Source organism: Panthera pardus, unplaced genomic scaffold, assembly GCF_024362965.1.
Source record: "Panthera pardus isolate Hobbes unplaced genomic scaffold, ASM2436296v1 HiC_scaffold_8, whole genome shotgun sequence".
In the NCBI taxonomy this organism is placed as follows: Eukaryota; Metazoa; Chordata; class Mammalia; order Carnivora; family Felidae; genus Panthera; species Panthera pardus.
The window spans coordinates 119,806,407-119,832,795 of record NW_026527013.1 but is presented as its reverse complement, the minus strand read 5'-3'; the positions used below and the strand labels follow the sequence as shown (position 1 = coordinate 119,832,795).

The 26,389-nt window shown below is 41.0% G+C and overlaps 1 protein-coding gene across 5 annotated transcripts in view; it reads right to left on the bottom strand.

The window, feature by feature from the left end:
* CREB5 (cAMP responsive element binding protein 5) overlaps positions 1 to 26,389 on the bottom strand; it is a 398,990-nt gene that overhangs the window by 151,634 nt on the left and 220,967 nt on the right. The gene's annotated exons all lie outside the window — the stretch shown is intronic.

The window sequence follows — 26,389 nt, the reverse complement described above, 5'->3', positions numbered from 1 at the left end:
AAAAATTGATAGAGCTTGCCTGTCTGTTTTTCTCCCTACCTTCTTTATAAAGTTCCTAAATACATTCTTTTTAAGTTTCATTTAAACTGGGGCATTTGGTAAGTTGATAGTTATAGCATGCTCACAGCTGTGGGAAAACTGACATAAAAAATAACCAGCTCAGAAAAATGGCCCATGCACAACATCTTTGAGTTTTTATGTTTTATTAGCAATTTGGACTCATTACTGTTTGGGGGAGGAAGGAAGGGAGGTAGATGTTTCTGCAAGTTGTTTCTTTAATGTATTAAGCAGAGTTTCCCAATCAGGTTTAATGCAACTCTGCCCAGTCCTTTTAGCTGGGCTCCAGGAGATCCAGGAAATGTTGACCACTGGCCCCCATTCTCCTCCACCCACTACCCCCCTTACCTCCACACTCCCCCATTTTCCTTCCCTGAAATTCATTATCCAACAGCAGAGGTCAAGCTGAGTATTTCACGAAGCTTCATAGAAAAGTGAGATAACCTCTTTATCTCAACCCACTATGCTCTCTGATCTTTCCCAGCTTTTGTCTTCTTCTCAGTCTTTTCTGCAAAGGCAGGATTACCACTTGCGGCTACCATGGTGTCACTGTAGTTTTGAATTATGACAGCCAGAAAGAGCTGGGTAATATTTAATAGCCTGAGATCACAGACTTCCCTGACACAATACTTAGCCAGGTCTGTCCCTCTTTCAGAACTCTCATTATTTGTACATGTTCTATGACTTCTAGAGAGAATATACTATCTCTAAAACTCTCTTTTCCTTTCCTTTTTGCTCTCCATGGTATTAATCATCCCCACCCCTCACCCATCCACCTGAAAGAGCTGTCCATTTTGTCACAGAAAAGCATTAATGAAGACTATAAGAATTCTGTTCCCCTAATCTTTGGTGCCTCTTGGTGAATCTTCGGAACATAAAAACAAACTACATGCTGAAATGGCTTTCTGTAGCCAGATTCAGGAAAATCATCAATTATCTCATTGGGGAAAACATTAAATACACAAGTATCAAGACTTTCAACTCAATTGCCACTCTTTCCCTAAGAACACGGGAACAAGGGTGATGGAAAAATGTCAGGCACTACAGGAATCAAAAGAATGAAATAGGAAAATTCATTTACTCAAGCCCACACCATCAGAGGAAGAACGGAAGGAAGGAAGGAAGGAAGGAAGGAAGGAAGGATGAAGGAAAGAAAGAAAGAAAGAAAGAAAGAAAGAAAAGAAAGAAAGAAAGAAAGAAAGAAAGAAAAAGAAAATGGGAGGAGGCAGGGATGGAGGGAGGGAGAGAGGAAGGGAGAGAGGAAGGAAGAAAGGAAGGAAGGAAAGAAAAAGAAAAGGGGAGGGAGGGATGGAGGAAGGAAAGGAGGGAGGGAGGAAGAAAGTAAATGACTGGTAATATTTTTCATCTTTCCATAGACAAAAACGTATTGTAAAAGTCCTATAATGATTTGAAACTGGCAAAGATTTGGAATCTGAAATATCAAATCATACTCGAAGTGTTGAATTAGCTCGATAGTCCTTGATTTGATACATAGCTCAGAGACAAGAATGTTAATTCCACCTCTATGAACAAGATGACTAGTTCAGCTTGTTTTTCATGACTAGTTCGAGAGCTCTTGGGAGGAAAAATAGTAGAAGCTAAGTAAGCAGAAAAGTCCTGTATGATGGGTTTCTAGGGCAGTACGGCTCTTAATTGAGGTCCTGGGACCAGCAGCATCAGCATCACCTGGGAACTTGTTAGAAATGTAAATTCTTGGGCCCCACTCCAGACGTGCAAATCAAAATCTCAGAGGGTGGGGACCAGGAATCTGTGTAATTGCCTTCCAGGTAATTCTTCTGCAGGCTAAATTTGAGAAGCACTGTAAACATTCTTCCCCCAAAAGATTTTAGCCTGCACTTGGGAAGGAACAGTAATTACCAAGCCCTCAATGAAATAGCAGTATTATTAAAGTACATGAAAGAATATAAGACAAGGTGTAGAAGAACACATTTATTGTGAGCAAATGAGAGAAAAGAATAAATGAATACACATACAAACACATATGCGGGAGAGAAATCAAATCACCACGTGAGAATAAGCTTTCCGTCTCTGACAGCTCAGTCTAGAAACTAGAGATAGTTTCAACTGGAAAATATAAAAATGGAATTTTAAACCACAGGTTTATGGTCCCATCTTGCCTTGGGGAGACTCCTTCAGGCTTCACACACAAGGGGAGACATATTTATCCAGGTAGTATCATATCCCCCCCCCCCCATATTGACACACATGAGCAGTGGAATATTCCATAATAGAGGAAATGGTGATCTTTCAATGATATTGAGGCTTCACCTATATCCGCCTCCACATCTGTCAATGAGAATTAAATAGTAAACCCGATAGGCAAAATAGGCAGACAGGGGCTAACACATAAACCAAAGGCTCTCTCATCCCTTCTTATCTTCCTTGAGGGAAACAGAGACAGAGCTTGCCCAGGGCAGAAGTCTCCAGATAAGTTCCCTCGTACCTCTCACAGCACATTCACTGGTCAGCCCATTCACCCTGTTGTGCCGTGCGCGTGTGCTTGTGTGTGAGTGTGTGCTGTGCGCCTGTGCGCATGCAGGGTCATCGTTTGCAGGTAAGTGTTTAAATCAAACTTCAGAGCGAGATGACAAGTCAGCTTTATGGTTTGGCCCCCAAAGACTTGCTGTGGGGAGCAAAAATCAACAACCCTGGGCAGCACAGGCTTCAGCGGGCCAAGTTTAACCACCGCCATTTCCTGCTGAGGCAAGCACGAGAGCGCACTTAACCCACATTGTGTTTGGAACTCCTCTCGGTGGCATAAAATACTGAGCTGTGGCAAAGCCACCTGGTGAAGTTACTCACCAGCAGAGCTTTTTAGGCACTCAGGAGGTCTCTGCCTCATAAAAGGCCAGGTCCCTTGAATATCGTGTCCAAACCATCTTAGGTTGTCTCTTTGTTGTTGCTTTTCTTTTCTTTTCTTTTCTTTTCTTTTTTCTTTTCTTTTCTTTTCTTCTCTCACCTTTTCAGTCAAGGTTGGTGACTGACCCACAGCAGTAAGGCACCATTTCAACTCACTAGACCATCATCAGAGGATGGAGCCAGCTTTTCTTCTGTTTGCTCCCTTTTGGTTCCTGGTAATGATCTTAATATGTTCTCTTGATGATCAGGAGGTCCGTGCAGCTGGAAGAGCAGCATATTTTCCTGCCGTTCACTAAGGGGCAAGCACATTGTCCCTGGGGGCTGGCATGCGCAGGTCTAATATGAAACGCACTCATAGGAAATGGATCCAAACAAAGAACTGTGTTTCCCTATCACGCGGTGTTTCTGCCCGAGTACAGCATGTCAGTTTCCTTCACAGCTGGCGTGTGTGCCTATTGTTACAGGACAAGCAGTAGCCATTTATAATGCTTACAATTTGCCTGCAACTTTCATATGAAGTCCTCATTACCTTCCCCTTAAAAATAATGTATTACATTTCAAACTTGGTATAAATGCAAGGGAAGAGTAGTCACCCAAACAGGATCCTCACTACAAGGACAGGTGAATGAGTGTGCTTTGAAGCTAGAAAGAATCAGGAGGAAGTTGAAAAACCAATCAACTGTTGCTTACTTAAGAGAAAAATATCATTCGGAATAAACCAAAGCTTTAATGAATTTTGTGTCTCTTTCGATAAAGACAGGGAGTTTTATTTATGAAGTTAGGTCTCTCTAAACCTAGCAAGTAATTTATGCTGGCAGATATGCAAATAGCCAAGAGAGAAGAGATAATGACTTGAGAAACTTTTACTTTCACGCAGAAAGAGGGAGAGGCAGTTCCAATGACATAGAGACTGGGTTCCATGGAAGCTGGGGGGCTGGGTGGTAAAGAAAGGACAATAGGTATGGGACAATCTTTATCCCCATTAGTATATTCATTCAAAAAACATTGAGCATCCAGCAAAAATTATACAAATAAGTCATAGACAATTATGGTATAATAAATGCTATGGGACCACAGTAGGATGTGTCAGGAGATTGGCCACTGGGAATGGAGGATGAGGAGGAATAACTCAATTGAAGAAGGCTTCACTGAGAAGGCAACATTTGAACTGGGGTTTGGAAGCCAGAGAGAAACACAGCAGAAGGAGGAGATATCAGACCCTTGAAGGAAGAGCCATGTTTTCATCTTTCACACCCCAGCAGCACCCCTCCCATACACGTGGTTCAGCCTATAGCAAGAGTTCAATTGGTGCTGGATGAATGAGTGTTGAAAAACATTCACACAGAGAAAACAGCACACAAGAAGGCAAGTTGCTGCCAGAGTGGTTGGCATGTTCAGGGCCTGGCAAGTAATGGAGAATGGCTAAGGGTAAGGTTTGTGGAGACAGAGAAAGGGAGGAAAGTAAGCTGAGGTCAGATTGTGAAAAAGCTTTGTAGGTCGTGCCAAGAAGAATGGCTTTTTCCTCTGGAATCCACCATTTCTCACGATGTGTTTTGGGGGAACATTGTTTCCACAGAATATTAATTTAAGAATACAAATGGGAAGAAGAAGGGGTAGGGAGTAGAAAAGGAGCAGGAGACATAATTCCACATTTAAATAAGTTTAGGAAACATTTGGTTAAACAAAATTACCCAGGCATTTTATGGCATGATTTCTCAATTTTTAATAGAATAGTATTTTTTTCTCTAAGTCAGTGTGGACAGTACTAGATGGTGGAACTTATATCTGTTGCAATTATGCATTTGTTTGAGTAATTATTTATCTCTATTTCCCCCAATAAGATTAGCAACTCCAGCAGGACAAGGACTAACTCTGGCTTTTCTCACCATTATATCTCTTGTGAATAACAGAATATCTAACACATAGTAAATGCTCAAAAAATTGTTGAATGAATAAATGATAGTTTGGCTGGGTATAGAATTCTAGGTTCAAAGTAAATTTCCCTGTTGTTTTTTTTTTTTTACAACTGTACTTGTTTTCTAGTAACTAATGTTTCTGATGAGTAGTTTGAGGCCATTCTGAATCCCATTCTTTTATTGGTAAGGAGGGCCTTTTTTCCTTCCTTTAAAAGCTTATAAAATTTTCTTTTAACTTTTATTGATAATCTATAAGCCACAATAGCTATGTTATTCTATACATAACATAGTCTTGACGTTAGCATAAGGATAAACATTATTTTTTATTAAAATTTTTTTTAAAAATGTTTATTCACTTTTGAGAGACAAAGACATAGTATAAGCAAGGCAGGGGAAGAGACAGAGAGGGAGACACAGAATCCTAAGCAGGCTCCAGGCTCTGTGCTGACAGCAGAGAGCCTAACGCAGGGCTTGAACTCACAAACCATGAGATCATGACCTGAGCCGAAGTCAGACACTTAACCAATTGAGCCAACCAGGTGCACCAAGGATAAACATTATTGACAGGGGAGAAGGAAGAGTCCCAGTAAAATCAATTTATTTGAATGCAGTTCTTTTGTTCCAATGCCATTCCTGCTCTTTGGAATTACTGACTTAAAGTTTGGAGCAGGGCTGAGGGACCTGGGGAAAAACCTATTTGCTCCTGGTGTCTTGGGCAGCAGTTTTCTCTACTTTTTCTCCTCTGTTCTGATAATATCTTCTAGAAAATCCTCAAAATTTTGGATCCAGTGATGGTGCACTTTGTCATTTCTCAGTGGTATTATAGTTTTATTCATATATATGAGTTTCATTTTATTTATAAATTTCAAGGGAGGCAGCTTATATGCACTTGTTTTGTCATCTTGAACCATGTATGTGTATTTCATTTTTTTTCATTTTAAACGTTTACTAGAGATATCAAAATTATAATGAAATTTAATTCAATTTTATCTGATCCATATGGAAATAGATTTCTTATGTGTGTAAATTAGGAGGCAGGCTAAAAACTAAAAAGAACTGCAGAATTTGCTGTCACAAAATGCTGTGTATTTATAAGTTGCTTTGTAGCTCTTTCTGCCAAAGGATACCACAGGATCAACAATAAAATGTTGGTCCAAGGCTTTAGGCTCTTTGCACGCAAGTCATATCTGGCTATAGGACAGCATCACAGCATACTGAAAGAAGAATAAAGCAGCTTCAGAAATGGGTTTAGGAAAAGCATTTTGCAGCTGACACCTTAAACTTCCTCCTTAGTGGAAACAGTGCCTTGTTGCCTCTTTTGGAGCCCAGTTTACCCTCCTTGGCTTAAAATATCCAACATCCTATCAGGCATTTAACTCTGAACACCATTTCCATCTTCTGAAGTGCCACAGGAACTGACTCCAGCTGCTAAGGGGACTTTCCAGATACTAAATAATTGCCTGCAACGGCTTTCCTCATGCGTGTCTAATAAACAGGAAAAATCCCGCCTGCCCAGTACACTTATTGAGGAGATTGTTTAAAACATTGACCTTCTTGCTCATTTGTGAAAGCAGTGAGTCAGTAGGTCAGTGTTCCGAGGCAGACAACCAAATCAAATGTTCATTCTTGATTTGGAGGTCCCTCAACATGAAGACTTATTATAAATTATGACCTGTGTATTATATTTAGTTCAATGACTTAAAGCTTAGAGAGCCAGTCAATAGAGGACTATAGAGAAAGCATTCATTTACTGCAAATGGTCTATAGCATATCTCAGTGCCGCGTGGGGTTTTTTTTCCTACGACAGGAGGCTGTTATCTCTACCAGTGTTTGTTTCCAGTTGTGCCGCAGCTGTCAGCCCTTTTCTTATCCCCCTCCCCAAACTGGAGACTCAACATAGCCTTCCCATCACCCCTGACTTTAATCAGCTTGGAGTCTGAGAAAGCCAGGCTGCATCCTCCTGGGAACTCCATGAGCTGCTGGTGGGCTACTTGGCCAGACCTCAGCGAGCTGTCTATTTGATAGTGTCTCTCACGTTTCTGTGTGCAAGAGTGCAGACGTGCTTTGTTCAAGGATGCCTGAGCTCCCCAGTGCAGCTGTAAGGACTGACTTCTCTTGCAAGGAAGATAATTGCTGTATGCACAGAACAGAAACTCTTGCCTCCTCCACCATCGTTAAGCATCTCTAGCCTGTGTGAAATTGCAAACCAAAGTCAATCTAACAAGTCTTCGAAACAAAATAAACACCCAAGTGGGTTCACAGGCAGAGGTAGATAGGAGCTATTGTCTTGACCAATAATGTTGTTTCTTTCTGGGTTCACACAACCACAGAGTTGGTCAAGAAATGAATTTTACTCCTTGGCTTTGGAAATTTTACCCTCATTCTTTGGAAAACAAAAGTCTGGGGCATGCACGGGAGAAATGGCCCCCAAAAGCAATTAACAACTCATCCTATCATTTGTCTGGACCCGTAATTATCCCTGGTGTGCAAGCCATGCTCCACCCTCATCAGTGCATTTATTTATACTGCATGCTCTGCATTAAGGAGGACAAAGGTGTGGAGTAAATGATGCTCACAGTCGCTAATATACTGTTTACGCAAGAGTAACATAAGATAGACTATAATGTGCCTGCTCAGTGAGCAGACAAGAAATGGAACCCAGCAGTTCATCATTTTGTTCAATCAGTGTTCTCTGTGTGCAAACAAAGAGATTTATACACACAATAAAGCAATAAAAACATCCTTCAGAATATTTCTATGAATGAGTTTATGACTGCACTCTAATGAGCCATGCCGGCATATATCTAAGCAGCTGGCTTAGGATAGCTGATTGGTTCCACCACTTTACAAAGGAGACACAATGACTAGAATAGAGAGCTTTGGAACAATTTTTTTTTTAATTGTAAGCCAAGGGGCGGGGAGGGGGTTGGTGAGGAGTAGAATTGCAGAGACAAAGGGGATTCAATGCAGCACTAATGCCACCAGACAGAGTTGTCAAAGCAGGCTCTGGCTTCGTTCCTGAATTCCTCTTGACCTGACAGGTTATATTTAGAAACCAATTGTCCAGAGACATCCCCTTCAAACTTTGAATTGGTTACCTACTTCTCTAATGCATGGCACGAAAAACTTTTTTACAAAACATCCACCATATGCTTAAGACCCTTTGTGAGTATGGCAGGTGTGGGTAATGGGGCTGGTGCCTTACAGATGGGGCAGGTGTATTTTCAGAAGGGATTATGTGTGCTTGGGATCATATCTGCATAGAAACATATTCCATGCATCCCATTGTTTACAAGTCTCTTGAAAAGCTCCTTTTCCCCTATTTTTCTTCTTTCCACAATAAATAGTCTCATGTGTTGTCTTATGATCTGGCTGTCTTGCAATATTTTTCAAAAAAACAAAGATACTGAAAGAGTTAAAATCTTCTTGGATACAAACCTGGCTTCTTATAATCAAGGAGGAACACATTAAGAACAAAGTGCCCTGGAATAAAATGCTGGTCAGTTTCTAGCATGAGTGAAAGTGTGACTGAGCAGAGATGTACTTTCTTCGGAAGGTCTCGTCTGTTTCTTCACTCCACAATCCTTTCTTCCAGGATGAGTCCAGGAGATCCTACCGACAACCACTGACGGTATATGTATGCGGTACAAATCCAAGGCTGTGCCCAGTTAGCCCGTTTGGCACATCGATGTGCCCCATTTTACAAAATTTGGATTGTTTATACCCCATGCTGCTGTGAACATCATTTGATTTTGACTCCGAATATCGCTTTTTTTTTTATAGCAAAGGAAGTAGTTATTAGGTGCAAATACATGACAGTGATTTTTTTTTGGTTGTTCATAAGAAGGTTGCATGCGGTGGTATCACTCAAGAGCCTAAGCTCCACCATACTGACTCTGGGACTGAGAAATGCTGTATCGATTTAGTTGTTTTAGGCAGAGTATCTCAGTAAGAGTCTCCTCAACGAACCTCAGCATCATAATTTTTTTTAATTTCAGTTGAACTACCTTAAAAAGATAAATTTATGTCTAATTAGAGTTCAGTTCTTGTTGATAATGCCTCACTGTTATTGTCATGATATTTTTATATGACTGAGCCACAGAGGAGCACAGCTGGGCTGAATTTTAGAAAAGTACCTAAATATACCTCCATTTTTTTTCTTTTAATCAATAGAAATATTATTCAATAGGCTCAGTTTCCTCCATTAAAAAAAAAGTTTTATAATGTGTTAGTGAACTGTTGGCCTTGACGGGGATTAATTAAACCCCGGCTGTTATTCCTGTTAAACTCTTTCCACACAGCTCAGTTGACTCAGGACACTGACCATCCCAAATTGCATTGTGGGGTAAATCAAGGACACAGGCAAAACCTTCTGTTCATTCATTTGCAAATACGACGCCATTATGAAAGCTAAACTCACGCATATCATGACTAACAGAAGCATTTTAAATTTCATTTTATTTAAAGACTTTTTGGTGTAACTTTATAGGCAGGCGAAAATTGAAAGAGTAATACAATTAAAACCTAAGTAGCCCCCGCTGAAACTAAGAAATAAAATATTACAGATAGATGTTCACCTGTAACCCCCTCTGAGTCTTAGTCACTCCCCCTCCACCAGCTATAGGGATCACGGTGTCTTGAATTGGGTGATTATCATTTCTATGCCTGTCTGTATACTTTTGCTACATGCATGTGTACTTTTGAAACTCTCGCTTTTCAGCCAGGAGGCCCCCTTGGTTTCCACTGTGACGCTTGGTTATGTAGGAGATATTAAAATACGGTACTTCTTTAGTTTGTAAAAATATTGCCCATATGGCACCCCATGCCTCTAAACCATTTGCAAGCTCATCCCTGGTGACTTCATTCTCCAAACACAAAAAACAGAGTTCCGCAAAGGCAAATGAATTATCCAGGGTCACGCGTCATCTCAGTAGCAGAAAACACCACATGGAGTGCTCCCACCCTTGCCTCCCACTACTAGCCTATGATGCTGTTGTGCTCTAGGGATTCATAATATATTTATAAGTGCTCCACAATATGTAATAAATCATTATGTATTGATTTAAACAGCGCCATTTGCAAGCCTCAGAGCGCTTTACTGTATTACATACATAAAGGAATCCAATCACTCCGCCAGCCACTGACAGGCAGTAGTTAGAAGCCCGGGCTCCTAGAGCGGTGTCAGCAAAACTCCACAGCAAGCTGAGAACCAGAAGTGAGTGAGTCACATCGACTCCTGTAAACAGCAAGCCTTGGCTAATTGCTGAGGGAATACGCACTATAGCGTATCTTAGATTTTTAACTGTTTGGATAGAGAGAATCTTTTATTCGTCTAAATCAATGTGTTCCTTAGAGGTCTGCTGTGTTGGAAATTCCACAGGTGTAAAGCGTATTGGCTACTGGAAATGAAAGCTTTAAACAATGCACTAAAGGCAAGTGAATGGGAAAAAGCCACACGCTCCTATATGCAGCCTCAAGTGACAGGCACCTGTCAGTCTCATTAACATGTCCGTGGAGCCAAAAGAAACTCCCAAGGTCAGGACTTGAGATTTAAAAACTCACTCTAAAGGCTGTGGTGTGTTAGAGCCTGTTGCACCAGATTTGTGAGAGCCAATTGCTAAATATTCAGGAACCCTGTAACGGTCCTTAAACGGTTGGGAGGCAGAAATGGAACATGGTGGGAGCGCGAAGATTGGTAAATCCTACAGATCAGGACTTTCCCCTGCAGCAAGTGGTTTGCCAACCCACCACTGCTTCGTCACATCCCTGGGGTGGTGGGGTTTGTACTTGAACCTAATGTTTCCTGGATCCTGAAAAGAGTCTTTTGAACGGCTCACAGATTCATTCACAGATAGTTGTTACGGAAAAACATCTTTGTGCCTGGCTGGCAAGTAATGTAAGGGGATGTCTATCGTGTTCTCCTGGATGAATGGAAAACTCCCATTTTCCCAAAGTGTGAATCAGGAAATGGCTATCATGGAAACAGCTACTTCTAAAGAAATAAAATAAATGTATAGTGAATATTTTCACCCACACTCAGTCAGCCTCAATCAAACACTACTTGCCTTGCCTTCACGCTGGGAATCTGAAAGGGCATGCCGTGTCAACACATTGACAAGTTACAGAATTACTTCTGTTCCCGAGAAAATCTCCAGCACCTCAAAAATCCCATCGGCCCAAAGTGCCTCGAAGGGGAAAACGGCACACGTTCATAGAAGTTTAGTGAAAACGCCCACTTCTACTTTTCAAATGGTCACTCTAATTTTATTATTTATGGGTGGCTCTTCCAGAATCAAAGTTGCTGTTAAAGTGGTAACTTCACATCTTTTGATTACAAGAAATATTTTCTGGTCCATGTCAACATTTTGCATGGAAATTATCCAAGGTAATTACCTCAGCTCCCTGCCAAATGAAACACGTTGGGTTACTTATTTTCCTAATTTTAGTTTCTTTCTAATTTTAGTTGCTTCCTAATTTTTGTTTCACTCCTGTCTGGGGGTACAGGGCTCAATGCTGTACCAAGTCTCGCTGAAAAGGATTTTCACAGATAGTAGAAACAAGATTGAATTTGGAATGTCCATCACCACGTTTTTCACTTTTTGGGCACGTGTGCAAAGGCAGCTGAACACCAATCATTTATTAAATCAGATCTTCCCCGTGTTTACATGACAGCCTGCAGTGAAACTATATACTTGGGGGGTGTCACAGTAGTCTATTACGATCATCCCCTTCGCCGGGGGGGCACCTAAGCCTAAGAGGGTTCATTGCCAGATGGATGGGGGCAGGGGATAGTTATGTCATAAAAGTTTATTGAGCATCTGAGCTGTGTACAAAGCTGCTTGCGTGCATTTTCTCCAACCCTTGCAACATGACTACAAGATATTATTATTCCCATTTTATAGATGGGGAAATTCAGACTCCAAGAACGTAGAGGGACGACACAAAAAGAATAAGAGACAGAATTCGGGCTGGCCTCTTTTCACTATGCCACCTCCCTCAACACAGTGCCATCTTGACTAGACCCCCGAATGATAACCTCCCTTCCCTATCTGCTTTCTAGAAGGTCATATTTCTGACATTTATAAAATGAGGACCACTAAGAGTTTAGATTACTAGAATAAATTTCTTTAAAGCCATAATGTGAAAACATTTCCATTATGGCTTTCAAGCAATTTGAAAATGGGGACTTTCAAGGAGCAGAATCACAAATGATGAAATGCCATCCAGTTGTTCTAGCTGTAACAGCCATGAGTGATAGTAACAAGTTGTTACTTATTAGGTATGAGAAATTAATATCAAATTTGAAATATGGTTTGCTATATACATTTACCTTTAAGATAAACTTGTCGATTAATTATTTTGGGAGTGAGCGATTACTCCACAGCCAACATATATAGTTTGGTGATTTTTACCATTTTGCCTAATAATAATGTGAATGCCTTTTACTTTAACCACAAAAAGCAAGTAAGTTAAATGGTATTGATTCTATTTTACAAATGAGGAGTTGAGGCTCAGACAGACACGGGCATACCTCATTTTATGATGCTTCTCTTTATTGTTCTCTACAGATACAGCTTTTTAAATTTTTATTTATTTATTTTTAATTTTTTTTAATGTTTATTTATTTTTGACAGAGAGCGAGCGACAGAGCGTGAGCGGGGGAGGGGCAGAGAGAAGAGGGAGAGAGAGAATTCTAAGCAGGCCTCACACTCAGCATGGAGCCCCAATGTGGGGCTCGATCTCACGACCACAAGATCACACCCTGAGCCAATATCAAGTCAGATGCTTAACTGACTGAGCCACCCAGGAGCCCCTGACTCAGTTCATTTCAATATTCACTTCATTGTGGTGGTCTGGAACGAAACCCGCCATATCTCTGAGGTATGTCTATATAAAGGAGCACAGCCAGCAACGATAGTCAGCTCTTATGATCCCCTCTAGTGCTTTCCCTGTCATATGACACAGAACAGTTAGCTTATAAAAGAAGAGTGAAAACACAAGAAGTAGGCGTAGCACTTCTGATAAAGAAAGAATGAATTCTGGCTCAAAATATAACCTGTGGAGTTCATAATGCAAACAGCACCTTGAATAGTTTGGATGGCAGGAAAGAAAGTTAAGCAAAATGTTAGGTCTGGCACAGGTTGGTACCCAGTGCCTGGTGGATGAAACAGGACCGGAAAAAAGTTGAAACAGAAATAGAAAGGCCCAGAAGTCTTCCTAAACCCGTGTTTCAAGTTCATTTGGGGCTTGTTCTATATATTGCCACACATGCCCTGCGACAACATTAATAAAGCATCTCCAGAGGCCACTTTTTGAATGTATGCACTGAGAAACACTCTTTCTCTCCATTTGCCCCTTCCCTCAAGAATGCAGTTAGAGCCCTTTGTGTTATTTTTAGCATAGCCTTCACCACATTCTAAAAAGACAGCAACAGTAGTATTCTAAGACAGCCTCTAGTCACTACTGTGATTTTCAAATAAAATTTACCTGGCCCATGCTGAAGTATATTTGTGAAACCATATATTTGTTTTACAGGTTAATTTGCCAGGAGGTGTAAACCTGCTTTTCCTACTAATTAAAAATTTTTTTAAAAAAATGGTCAAAGCAAAATCGTATCCTCCAGCCATGAGCTGTCTTTATATTCTCATTCTCCCTTTAACCACCACTGCCAGCTCTGGATTACTGCCACAACTGAAAATAACCTGCAAAAGGGGTTTTGTTCCCATTCAGCATGGTACTTTGTTTCCCAGGCCACAAACCCTTGCCATCTTTATGGGAATGCAGTAAACACGTCAGAAAACTTCAGTCCAATATGCCAACATCCCATAATCAAAGGTGATTAAAATCACCATTTGTTTTCTCTTTTTCCAAAAAGATAATTGAATTTGAGATCTAAAGAGCCATCTGCTACCAAAGGTGTCTTCCAGTCTAGGTGAATGCACACTTCGTTTGGATATTCTTTTTCCTTGTTACGAAGGAATATGTGCTCCAGAAACTTCTGATGTACTTTGTGTTATTGAACAACATAACCTTCTGATGATTTGTTTCCTACTAATCTTCACGTTAATTTCCTACGGAAAAAATATGCTAAACTAATTCTTCAGAGCCTGGTGTTTTGATGTTTCAGCGTTCCACTTGGAGGGTTTGAGACAACCTGCATCTACATGATTGAAACAGCGTAATTGTGGCCTGGCAGAAGCAATCAGTTCAGGCAGCTAAATGATGTGTAAATGGAAATGGCCACACAATGGATTTGACCAAGGCAATCAATACTCCTTAAGAAGACAGAAAAAAACAAGCGGATCAGCTGGGCTATGGTCCCACTCAGTGGCTGCAAGTGGATACAATTTACAAAGAATGTGTACAACAGAAAACCTTGCCCCAGAGAAACTGGGTTTCTAGGTTAGGTGTATGTGAAATGCCCAAGTCAGCACCTGGCTAAGAGAAGGTATTTAACAAATTTTACTTGCCCCCCACTTTATTCTGGTCATAGAATTTTTCTAGTATTTCATTGGATTTTGCATTTTAGTACCAAGTACAATCACCATAAACAAATATTGGAGACAATTAGTATGCACACAGCTCAACTCAAATGGGAGCCCAAGAAAGTTACATACCGGCTTTGCACAGTTTGTGGGACATAGGCATTAATCAACACTTTTTAAAAGGGAATGGTTTTCAATTAGCAGAACTTCTGTTACACTTCACAGTTCTTGATATTGTCCTGTTTTCTGGTAATTAGCTGGCTAGTCAGCTCATTGCATAGAGACTAGTATAATTCTGATATTTATATATGGCAATAAAGCAAAGGTAAATAATTTGTTCCGAAACTCTATATCTATCTAGCATCTATCTATCTATCTATCTATCTATCTATCTATCTATCATCTTCCTATTTATCTATCTACCCATTCATTCAATAAATAACTATTGATTACCTCCTATTTACTTGTACAGCACTACAGAAGATACAAGAGAAGATAGCTCATGGTCTCTTGCTCAAAAAAAGTTATAGTTTACTGGGAGGATGGTGGGGGAAAAGTCTTGAATGAAAAGGCAATACTATCCTTCTCGGTTCCAAGTCAAAAAATGCCAAGTGGGTTGAATACTCTCTGCTAGCTTAGCCGATCACCCGTACTTTGGACCATGTGTCAGAGGTTGGCAAACTTTTTCTGTAAAGTGCAATCTTTGCCACCAATATGGCTATTCTGTCTCTACTGTGACTCCTCTACGTTGTAGCAATAGATAATAGGTCAGTGGCTGGGCAGAGCTGTATTCCCAATAAAACTTTATTTGTAGATGCTGAAGTTTGAATTTCATGTAAATTTTTACATGTTATCAAATGTCATTCCTCTTTTAATTTTTCGAGTCATTTAAAAGAATAAATACTATTTTTAGCTCATGAGCCGTCATGAACACAGATGGCAGGCTGAACTTGGCCCAAGGGCTGTGGTTTATAAACCCCTATCTTAGTTTGAAGGAAGGCATTCTGGGGGCTTCCTTTCTTGGGGAAATCTTGCTGGTAGCCAGGAATCACAGGAACTTCAATCCACTGCTTTGTGTATCGTTCACCTTTGGCCACATACGGGAAGGCATCCTTATAATCCATGCCTTCCAGGAAAGCACTGGGGGCTTTCTGCACACCTACTGAAAACCAGTCCCTTTCCCTCCAGGGGCTGGCACTGGTGGTAGTGTTCCGTTTAGACTCCCAAAGCACAAATACTTTACTGGTACATCAAAAAGATTCAAGGCATAGCTCTAATTAGAAAGAGCAAAAGAAGAGAAGCTTCAGAAAAGCGCAGGCTTCCTGTTTTGTTTCTTTTCAAATAAAAGGATCTTCGAGTATATGATGGAAACTCAAAGGAATATTTTAGTAACTCTTGATAACCAAATATTTAATAGCAGTTTTCCAAAGCTATCATCTTATTATTCCTCTTATACTTCATGTGGTCCAGGTTTGAGAGCCATATGCCTTGTTCACTGTCCCCATCCCAGTGTTCTGGTTTGTGAATTGAGTTGAATACTCCTTTTCTAAGATCATAGCCCATCATCCTATCTCGTCTTCAAATGAAATACTACCAAGAGAAACCACACATGCTGGTGCTAATCTGTGGTCCCTTCTCAACATGAATTCCTTGTGATCCTGATTCTCTTTTATCTTAGCACCTAGAACGACAGTCTTTATATCCTCCCCTCTTGCCAGGTGGAAACCTAACCATCTTGTAGCCAACATACTTTACATTAAAAATAGCAAACTTTTAATGATCTATAGGAATCTCAAATATTCCCTCTGGTTCTATACGATGAACCTGTGATTTTTCATAAGGTACAGTATTTGCTAGCTCTATATGGCTATTTGGTTTTAAGTTTAAACTAAGTGACATTAAATAAAATTAACAACTCAGTTTCCCAGTTGCGGTAGCTGTATTTCAAGTGCCTGACAGTCATTTTTCCATCACTGCAGACAGTGCTACTTGACCATGCTGATCTAGGTGAAAAAGTAGGAAGACAGTAGGTATGATGGTCAACCTTCCTGATTTATTTACGTCAGCTCGGAGTTATTCTGATCGATTTAATTCTTTATTTCTCCGGAATAAAATTCATTTTTTAAAGTACAATTACGAACAATGTGTTAGTATTAGAAAGCTCCACCCTCCAGTCATAGGCTAGGATGCTTTTCTCTTTCAGCCTTCTATCTTCCATGTTCAATGTTAGGAATTAGCGAAGTAATTTTAACCACACACCCATGGTCAACAAATGCCCTTTTAAGGAGTTATCCAGCACCCAGTCTACCTGCCTCTTTTGGCGGGAATTCCTGTTGAAAAAGGTCTTAGCGGAACACGTGATATGCAGGCTCGGTCAACCAAATGTTCCACCTGAGCCTACAATCCTGGGGCAAGTGAGGTCAAGAGAGCGCAGATGGACCATTGGTGCCATGTTTGTGACGATGTCCAGCGGTGGTGGTGGGGACTGCCCAGGGACAGCAGCAGTGATATGGTGGCCAGGTTGTTTCCGCTGCAAGCTTTCTAGGCCATCTGGAGCTGCTCTGGCCTCTGCCTCATTTACAAGGTTGAACCCCTCCAGCCTCTGGCTAATTCCAGGAAACCAAACATCCTTTGAATATATTCCCTTTTTCGTCTTCAGGTAACAGGAGTGTGTTTTTTTCCTCTTAACCACCAAGCACCTCTACTGATACACCACCCAGGTCACCTCCTGGGTTATTTCCACATTCTATTAGCAACTGTGTCATTTTAATCTGGTTTTCATCCAAAGAAGTAAGTTCAGATGCAAAGGATTCTGTTGTTATTGCCATTGTTGTTATGCCAGGGGCGGCTTTTTAGAAAATCTGTGGTCACTATTAGTTGCAAAATAAATAATGTAGAGGCCCAATTGGAAAAAAAAAAATCTCCCTTGCCAAAGGGTTACTTCGGCCTACAAACAAAGATGGGAGAACCTAAAGAAAACACATTTCAGATTCTTTGTGTACTTCCAACCTGCCCTCTGGGTTTCTGTGTCAGAAACATTCTTCCCTCTCTGAAAGATTTCTTTCTTCTAAGTTTAAAAGCTTTGTTCTCTGTTATCCTTGGTTAATGCTATCGTGGCAACTGGCACTATCTCTCTTCAAAACACATGAAATAATCCTGCTCTGAAGGCACCTAGGGGATAGCCTTTTGCACTGTTAACACAGCCATACCCCAGTCTGTGCAAGTGGGGATGGCTTTGAAAGATAAAGCGTGTATCACTTCCAATGGTTACTTCAAAATACTTCAGGAGATGACAGCATTGGGCCTCCACAGAAAGGTGTGACTGATGTTTCTCTTTCCTACATCCTCTCAGTTTTCTTGGGATCTCTGGACTGAAACATTGCTTACGGAAAAACAAGGTTGGGAAGATTTCTCCTTGAAGAGGGAGTTTCAAGTTCTTCTAACTGCCTGGCAAAGACATTCTTCTCTAAACAGAAGCAGCTTCATTTGCACATCAACCTACCTCCTGGTACATACCACCAACTGATGGTGTGCCCTTTCAATTCTTCCTGTGACCATTAAGAAAGACAAAAATCTCTAAACAATCATAACATAAGGAGTAAATGTTCTCCCCCACTATCTTCCCTGCCTCCACTTCCTCCTCCCTTAGAAAGAAGGTAAAAATCAACATCTATAGAACATCTATAGTTTTATGATAGCATCCAGAGAGATCACATCTTTGGCCACTTGGTTCTCCTTTATGAAGATTCAAAGGTAAATAGGATTTTATCATGGCAGTACTGATAATATGAAGAGATGCACAGTTTTTAGGATAAGGTGAGAAAATTATTCCTAAAGCCACCCACCTCTCCATGGCTTCAACTCCTTCTAGGGCTTACTCTTTATTACTCATCTAAAGGCTGAGCCAAAACTCAGTTGCAGAATTCAAAGGGGGCACCAACTGGGGTAGAAGCCGAACTTGACCTGGATATTCCTATCTTGAAAGTGGCACTGGAGATCTTCCATCTAAAAACAAAGAGTTGGCCATGGTCTGCCAGAGAGTTTCTCCCATGTCTCTTCATGTGTCTGTGCTCTAATAGGTGCCAGCGCTCCCTGGATTTTGCACGCTATGCTCAATGGTCATCATTCACAGGGAGAGCAATCTGGAAAAACCCAGTATAAAGCAGTACTGGTGGGACTGCAAATCTAACTAGTTTTTGAAAAAAATAATCGAATATCGAGCATCAGCAGGCACTCTTAATCTTAACAGGCAAACAATTTAAATGCAGATAGATGCACTAGAATCCTTCTGGCTTTTCTTTTTCTTTTCTTTTCAAGTATCAGTGGTATCTGCCACTAGAATTTGAAATTGGATCCTAATTGTGAATCCCTTGACACACTCCCCATCCCTCTCTCCAGGTTCATTCGCGTATAATGTTCTTTGTTCCCTACTTTGCAGGAGGGTGGGACACTGTGAGCCTCAAGAAAGGCTCAAGTTTCTAGATAGAGTTTTATTTTTGCCATAATGGAAATTGATTTCATTGATAGTCTAGCCCCCCCAAAATGGGTTCACATCTGAATAATCTGGAAGTCCCACTGGTAAACTGTAAGCATGTTTTTCTGATGCTATTCTGGAAAGTTCGAGGGAAAGGCATTCATGAAGAAAGATGATCAGGCATCAGTCAGCCCAAAGCTTGTGTGCGAGGCATATCTACCAATACACCAATAACACTCATCCCAAGACAGTATGTTGCATTAGACAGACTGCTTTCTTGTAAACATTTGCCTCTAGCTCAACATAGTGATGATGATGGTGGTGGTAAAAGCTGACACCTCTTGAATCTTCCTATGTGCTAGGTACTTTCCAGCCTCCTTACTTGTATTATTTCATCTGGTGTCATAACACCTCTGGAAAGAGATACTTTTTTTATCCCCATTACAGATCAATAAACATAGAAAGGACTTAACTCTTCTAAGGCCATTACCATCCCACTCAAGTTCGAGAGGATGTGTGTCTGGGTGTGTGTGTGTGTGTGTGTGTGTGTGTGTGTGTGTGCGTGTGTGTGTGTGTGTGTGTGTAGGGGGTGGCTGAAGGTCACTATGGGAATGAGGTGGGCACTCCAAGTGAATGGAGAATTAAATGTTCTATTCCAGATACTTGGAATAGAATAGGAGTACCAAATACACAAAACACCTCGAAATTCAACTCAGACACTCCAGCCTTTTTAGTGACCTTGGACAAATATGCCCTAAAATTAGCTGGAAGATTCCTTTGGGGATTTGCACGTGTTTTTAGAAATTCCTAAGAAAGCTGGATCCAAGGGCAGATCTGTTACCTTCTGGATTCTTAGATATACTCACTTTATTACATAAATTAAGTGAGAGGGAAAGTTCATAAAGTCTAAAAGTTGAATCCAGTTGCTACTGCAAACCTCCAGAACCTGTCAATTGAGAGTTGAATCTTGAGACAACAGGCTTCCTCATAAGGTGTCTAGAACTTTGGGGGCCAGCCAGGCCAGGCCAGGGTGTGTGTGTGTGTGTGTGTGTGTGTGTGTGTGTGTGTGTGTGTAAGAAGAAGGAAGTTGATCTCTCAAAGGTAGTGCCCCAACATGAAAAATAAGGGTTAAAATCCATTCTCTTTTCTTTCTGGAAAATGTTGAATAAGATCTGTGTATACGCTGGGCCAAGGTTAAGGCATGATTGTTTTCAATCACTTCAACAAAAATGTGAGTTATTATATATGCACTTTTCTATCTGCTCCCACCTCTATCCTGGTTGCATGCAAAAACTCACAAAGGGCAGTTTAGTCAGCTAGAGCTACAAATCTCTCTTAACAGAACTGGGATGAGGCTAATCTATGAGCCATCAATTAGAACATTTCCAGCAAAAGGAGTGAAGTTCACATCTGAAGTGTCCACAGTGGCCCTACTAAGTATTGTCCCATCGTGGGTCAACGTGTCTACTCTTTGACAAATATTAACAAGCTGATTGGCAGATCACATGAAAGCACTTACATGGAGAAAAGGCCTTTGTATGTGAAAGAGCAAAATAAAGTTCAGCTTGAACTATTTAAAAAAATGAAGTTGGTAAATGCTTGATTCTGTCGCACTAAATAGTTATGTTGGTATTAGTAACAGCTTCTCACTTTCTGGAGTTTTAATTATGTCTCTTGGGACTGAGAGAAGGGTGAGGGCGGGGGATACAGATTTTAACAGCTTATTTGGTTGCTGTCCCTACCTTTACTGCTGTTGAACTGAAAAATCTCCACAGGCTAAAATTCTTTACATTGCAAATAAAATAGTTTTTCCCTGGTTTTTATCAGCCTAGGTCCCACAAGGAACCGACAGCCGGTTTATGTCAATGAACAAGACTTATTGTTTTCAGATTTATTTTTTTATAGCCAAAAAAAAGTTGGTGTTGAGCTTAAAACAAAGGCAACAAAGAACAATGAAGACTCTAATTTGGGGTTCCAACACAATTGCTGGGTTGAATAAAGGCCATCTTGCACCCAGCTATTTGTGGGAGAACTCATTAATTTTGGTGCTTCTCTTGAACTTGCTTCACATTATGGCATGCACACACACGAACACATACACACACATGCACACACATGCTTTTCTTTTTACCCAATGGGCAGATGTGTTTGCTGTGTGTGCATTTCTGCTTTCCATGATCCATCCATAAAAACTAATGAGATAGGGAGTGGAGGTCAGAGAAGAAAAAATAAAGAACAAAAGAGAAATCCTGAAAGACTTAGAGTATTTAATATTTTATCTGGGACAAGAACAAGAACATGACAACACTACTTGCTAAGCTGGATTTATAAAATCTTTTCTTCTGTGAGTCTATCTAACTCACCATTTCATTTCTCCTAGAGAAAACAATGTAGCTAGAAATGTGGGAAGACCCCAAGTATGTTTTTCCCCCCAGAAATAAATGTTGCTACTCTTCTACCCTTACCATGCCAGAGGACAAGTCCCTTCTGGAAGAATGGAAAGGGATGGTTTGGAAACCGAGAGACCCATGTGCTGGTCCAGCCTACCACAAATTTGCTATATGGATTCTGGCAAATCACTAAACTCCTTTAGTCCCAGTTTCTTTATCTGAACAAAAGGACAATCCAAGAGGACTGTCTGGGTCTGATATTTCTTGATTCCATGCTTTCTTCTTTGAAATTTTAGACCCATCTTCCATAATCCAAGGATGGTCCCTCTCCCCATCACCTGATGGGATGATTTGTCATGGTCCTTCACACTCAGCTTCTGGATTGTTCCCATAGAACTTATTCACCATCAGCTGCTGGGTTCTATGGAAATCACCCGGGACAAATAATTTCCTCCAGGGTCTTGCCCTGGGGAGGAGGTAAGAATTAACAGCTCGAAGAAGGGGAGACATGAGTTTCATGCATTTACAGGAGGTATAGAATTTTAAAATGCTGTCCTGTCGCATTCCCAATTTCAAGGCTCATTTTCTTCCAGCGTGTGGCCAGCTCATATTTATTTTGTAATCTCTTTTAATTATGGAGCTTATCATATGAAAGTTACTTCCATAGTTCTTCCTTATGGTCACCATAAAATTAAAAAATGCCCCTAGTCTAATTTTTCTTAATCCAATTTTGTTCCAATAGTCATTTGATAGAAATAACATAAAAAGAGCATTTTTTCCCCCAAATGGTAACATGAAAAGCCAAGCACCTGTAGTTTGGGGTAGTTGTTGAAATTGTGATTTCTGCCCTATTGTTGTTTTGAAAGATGTTTGGTAAGCTTTTGACTCATATCACCGTGGTTTGGGCTTTCTTTTAGTCCAGATGTGACCAAAGTCAAAATGCCCCGCAGACACTGTCGCGGAGTTCATGTGGCAAAAATGGAAATTTCTAAGTAGTGTTGGCCCGGTGAATGTTGCCATCCCACTTGCTTGGTGTGAGCAGCCTGGGTAGAGAGTGCAGTCAGGCTCTGTGGCTCAGGCTCTTGGTTTACTGTTTAGAACGCCACCATTTGGGGCTGTGGTGACACAACAGAGCGTCACGCTCACTCACCTATGAGGCTCTAGCCCAGGTAATCACGGAGGTTAACATTTTCAAACAAATTCTTCCCAGACCTGAGACTGCGGGGCCCAAGTTTTACCCAGAGTGGAGAAGAGTATGAAATAAAGGGGGATTCTATTTCTCTTTTATATCCAACTGATTGGTGCGTGCGCACACACACGCCCGCTCTCCAGTGTTTGTGGAAGACCACAAACATGGCCAGTTGTGAGTTCCTGTGGTCTCTGTCGGGACTGAGAGGTGTCTATTTTGATTCCACAGCATGGCTGCTGGACTCAGGGTTGAAATGCTTCTCAAAGGAACCCCATTCATGACAACCTCTTGCCTGTCGCAGTTCAAGCACAGTGGAGAACTGGGTCCCCCTACACAGCAGATGAGGCAGGACACTGAAGATTCCTTGTTGGCTTTGGATGAGCATCAGATAAGGCTTAGTGTAGTCTTTGGTCCACGTTTCATGACCACCTTGCATTATTCAACGTCTAGTGAGAAGCCAGGCAGCAAGAAATGATGGACGCTTTGTTTTCAGCTCGCTCACACGCTATGAAAAATTGAAATATGGATTCCTTGTATTGAATTTGGATATATGTTCATTTCTCACTTTTAGAAATAAAAAATGTACTTTTGAGGTAAAACATAATGAATGCCACAAAAATCCATATTTATTTTTTCAAATATGTGTTATTATTTTTTTCTCTTTTTAATTTTATGTTTTAATTTACATCCAAGTTAGTCAGCATATAATATAGTGCAATAATGATTTCAGGAGTAGATTCCAGTGATTCATCCCCTACAAATAACACCCAGTGCCCATCCCAACAAGTGTCTTCCTTAATGCCCCTTGCCCATTTAGCCCATCCCTCCACCCACAACCCCTCCAGCCACCCTCAGTTTGTTCTCTGTATTTAAGAGTCTCTTATGTTTTATTCCCCTCCTTGTTTTTATATTAAAAAAATCCGTATTTCTGTTCCTTAGTTCATATCTCTTGAGACACAAAAATGAAACCTACCAAAATGCTTACTCTTCTCTAGAGCAAAGTGTCAGTTGACATTTTAACACAGCACATTTTTTTTTTTTCAGGAATTTTTGTTTAGTTACATTCTGATGTGTTTTTGTTTTTTATCTCTTTATTTTGAGGGGGGAGGGCAGAGAGAGAGAGAGAGAGAGACAGAGACAGAGAGAGAGAGACAGAGAGAATCCCAAGCAGGCTCTGCACTGTCAGTGCAGAGCCGGATGCAGGGCTTGAACTCACGAACCATCGAGATCATGACCCGAGCCAAAATCAAGAGTAGGATGCTTAACCGACCGAGTCACCCAGGCACTTCATACATTCTGATTTATTTTAAGAAGAGACTCCTGCTTGTATCAGAATACCGGACATATTCTTTTTTTTTTTTTTAAAGTTTATTTTTGAGACAGTGAGAGACAGAGCATGAACAGGGGAGGGGCAGAGAGAGAGGGAGACACAGAATCTGAAACAGGCTCCAGGCTCTGAGCCATCAGCACAGAGCCCGACGCGGGGCTCAAACCCACAGACCGTGAGATCATGACCTGAGCCCAAGTCGGACACTCAACCGACTGAGCCACCCAGGCGCCCCCTGGACATATTCTAGAAAATGCTAAAGGCCAAACAGAAATAAGACTAAGGCAAAGAAACTTACCTGACCCTCACTGAGTACCAGAGGAAATTGGAATCATTATGCGGAGCCATTATTATTCAGTTGGTCCAGAGGAACAAATGGTATGCGGCATTCGTGAAGCATAGCATGAAGGCTACTGGGCTGGAGGTGGGCATTAACACGTTCCCAGCTCAATATAGCCCATTCAGAAATTTTCTCAAAATGTATTTCGAATAAGCAGATGTGCTACTTTCCCTCTCATGCAATACATAATCAGAGAAAAAAAAAATGGATACAGACATTTCACTTCTTTGAAATTTAGGAAGGAGTATGCAAAATATTCTCTACTTATGACCTAACCTCTTCTTCAGAGGGGACAAAATGTCCATGTTTTGCTGTCTCATTTGCTATGTGAGTTGAAAATTACTGGTAGTGGGGCGCCTGGGTGGCTCAGTCAGTTAAGTGTCCGACTTGGGCTCAGGTCATGATCTCACAGTTTGTGAGTTCGAGCCCCGCGTCGGGCTCTGTGCTGACAGCTTGGAGCCTGGAGCCTGTTTCAGATTCTGTGTCTCCCTCTCTCTCTCTGCCCCTCCCCTGCTCACACACACACATACTCTCTCTCTCTCTCAAAAACAAATATTAAAATAAAATAAAATAAAATAAAATAAAATAAAATAAAGTAAACGAATATCGGAAGGCTGTGTGGAGTATATTATTAATACAAGTTGTAATAAGATTAGTTGCATTGCTGTATTTTCTCTCATTGAAGAGTAAGAGACAAAGAGTATATATACTCTAGTAGCAACAAACTCTGTGTGACACATCCAGGCATACCTTGTTATCATTGTGTTTCACTTTACTGTAATTCACAGATAGTGCGTTTTTACAAATTGAAGGTTTGTGGCAACCCTGCGTCAGACAGGTCTACTGCCATCATTTTTCTAATAGCATTTGCTTACTTCATGTCTCTGTGTCACATTTTTGGTAATTCTTGCAATATTGCAAGCTTTGCCATCGGTATTATATTTGTTATGGTGACCTGTGATCAGTGATTACAGCTCCCTGAAAGCTCAGATAATGGTTAGCTTGTTTCAGCGATGAAGTATTTTTAAATTAAAGTGTATGCACATTGGTTTTTTTAGACCTAATGACACTGCACACTTAATGGGCTACAGTATAGTGTAAACATAACTTTTATATGCGCTCAGAAACCAAAACATTCATCTGACCCGCTTCATTGCCATGGTCTGGAACTGAACTTACAGTGTATCTGAGTTGTGTCTGTATATGTTTGATCTCTTTCTTTAAGATTAAGTTGAAGGAAGTCTGGACCAAGATATTCTTTAAAAAAATGTATTTTGTTAACGTTTATTTATTTTTGAGAGACAGAGGGACAGAGTGCCAGCCGGGGAGGGGCAGAGAGAGGGGGAGACACAAAATCTGAAGCAGGCTCCAGGCTGTCAGCACGGAGCCTGATGTGGGACTCGAACCCACAGACTGTGAGATCATGACGTGAGGCGAAGTCAGATGCTTAACTGACTGAGCCACCCAGGCGCCCCCAGGACCAAGATATTCTTGGCCAGCACTACAGTGATACATATTACAGGTTCTTAGCCCATGTCTTTGCTGACAGACCTCACAAGAACCCTGCATCCAGCATTCACAAGCCCAGACAGTTGATAAACATTGGGAAAATCCAGGAAAGACCATTCACTAAATGTTGTAAATCAATGTTTACAATGTTCTGCCAGGGAAAGAGATCCTGCGGCTAATGAGGCTAATAATGAAGATTCCAAGAGACACCTATTAAGTTAGCAAAAAAGATATGCCTATCTGCAATTTGATAAAGCCATGCAGTTTCAAACACTGAGCTGTCTGAAATCCTTTTCATTTCCAAACCTAGTATCTGTTAATCTTCTCCGGTCAAACCATTCTCCGAGCATTGTTGGAAAATTACAGTGACCCAGGAAAAGTAAAAATGAAAACTGTAAATCACTCAATGCTTTACATTTAACCATAAGTTCTTGGGGCGCCTGGGTGGCTCAGGCGGTTAAGTGTCCGACCTCAGCTCAGGTCATGACCTTCCGGTTCACAAGTTTGAGCCCCGCATCAGGCTCTGTGCTGACAGCTCAGAGCCTGGAGCCTGTGGCAGATTCTGTATCTCCCTCTCTCTGCTCCTTCCCCGCTCACACTCTCTTTCTCTCTTTCTCTCTCTCTCTCTCTCTCTCTCTCTCTCTCTCACCTCTGCATTTTCACACGGCCAGCTCTTTATGATCCTTGGATCTTATGTGTAATGTCACATTTCAGATAAGCGTTTCCTACCTAACCCATCGAAATCATCTTTCTCTCCTTCCTCCCTTACTCTATTCTATACCGCTCTGTGATGACTGGTAGTCATCACAAATTTTAATTACA